The sequence below is a fragment of the Vulpes vulpes genome, chromosome 4 (genome assembly GCF_048418805.1).
Source record: "Vulpes vulpes isolate BD-2025 chromosome 4, VulVul3, whole genome shotgun sequence".
NCBI classification, from domain to species: Eukaryota; Metazoa; Chordata; class Mammalia; order Carnivora; family Canidae; genus Vulpes; species Vulpes vulpes.
Genome location: NC_132783.1, coordinates 15319261 through 15320574, shown reverse-complemented (window position 1 = coordinate 15320574; position 1314 = coordinate 15319261). Strand labels below are relative to the sequence as shown.

The 1314-nt window shown below is 36.4% G+C and overlaps 1 non-coding gene across 1 annotated transcript; it reads right to left on the bottom strand.

Moving 5' to 3' along the window:
* Positions 1-245: 245 nt before the first annotated feature.
* On the bottom strand, positions 246-436 carry LOC112933650 (U2 spliceosomal RNA). The gene has a single exon (XR_003237713.1). It is a non-coding gene; the product is annotated as a U2 spliceosomal RNA (small nuclear RNA).
* Positions 437-1314: the final 878 nt, after the last annotated feature.

Sequence of the window (1314 nt, the reverse complement as noted above, 5' to 3'; positions counted from 1 at the left end):
ATTTCTCATTCTTCCCCAGCTATCTGTTGCTGAGGCTAAGTCCTGAGCAAATGGTTGAAAGAGGGTAGCATTCTTCTTTTTATCCAGATCCTATCATGAAATGGAGACTCCACCTGGGCATGGTGCACCAAGAATACTGGGGTCCCCTTTGCTGTTGCCCTAGCCCATGTTTACTTTTCCCCAGAATCTATCACAGTGCCACACATAGTTGATGCTCAATAATTTTTTTTTTCTTTTTTCCCCTGACGGGATGCACCATTCCTGGAAGTACTGCACTACCAGGTTGAGGTGTGGAGTAGACAGATCAAGCTCCTATTCCATCTTGTTGCTCCAAAAATCCATTTAATATATTGTCCTCGGATAGAGGACATATCAGATATTAAACTGATAAGAACAGATACTACACTTGACCTTAGTCAAAAGGCTGAGAAGTGATGAATAAATGTTAATTAGAAAGAAAGGGGCTAGAGAAGGAGAAAATGGAGACATAAAGAAAAGAGGCATAGAGTGAACGTTTGAGTAGCAACCAAAACCAAAAGCTTGTATGCCAAATGTCAACATACGTAGGGTATTACAGAGAGATGATGCTTGAATCCAATTTAAAATTCGTTCTGGAAGAAGAGGCCAATTGGATAGTAGGCTACAGTTTATTTTTTCAACATTGTGACAGAATTGATGGTCCAGTGAGACTTTAAAACATCTTTTTCACAATAAAACTAGTCTTTGGCTTCTCTTTTATAGTATACAACTTTGATTTACTAAGCTGAATTCTGCAGTTCCAAGTAGAAAACTTTAGAACTATTCCCTTTGGTATCTATATTCTCTTCTGGTAACAGGTGCTTTTATTTCATTTGAAAAGAACAAACTTTCCCTATAAATCAATACAGTATTTCTTCTTTCTTCATTACATGTCAACTTCTGGTTTTACTACACTTTATTGGATTACACATAGTATGGGTGCCAAACATATTTATAGTATTGGTGGATCGGTTCACGGCATCTGTTTATTTTTTTTCTCTAAATGAGTCAAGTGCAGTGCATATTTCTTTTTAAAACAGAGTAAAAAGTAATTTCAAGTGACTTGTCAAAGACCTCACATCTTTAACAAGTTTTCAATTTTATCTAAGAGAGCCAGATGATTTTAGTATGCAACTTCTGCATTAACTTACTACATACTTTTGTGAAGCTAAGTGCCATCCTGATGAAAAATAAGGGAGACACATTGAGTACGACATGGCTGGTTTGATTGCTTTGGCGACAGTCTATTCCACATTAATTAAATCATACTTAACATGTTGCATTAGTAACTAAGTT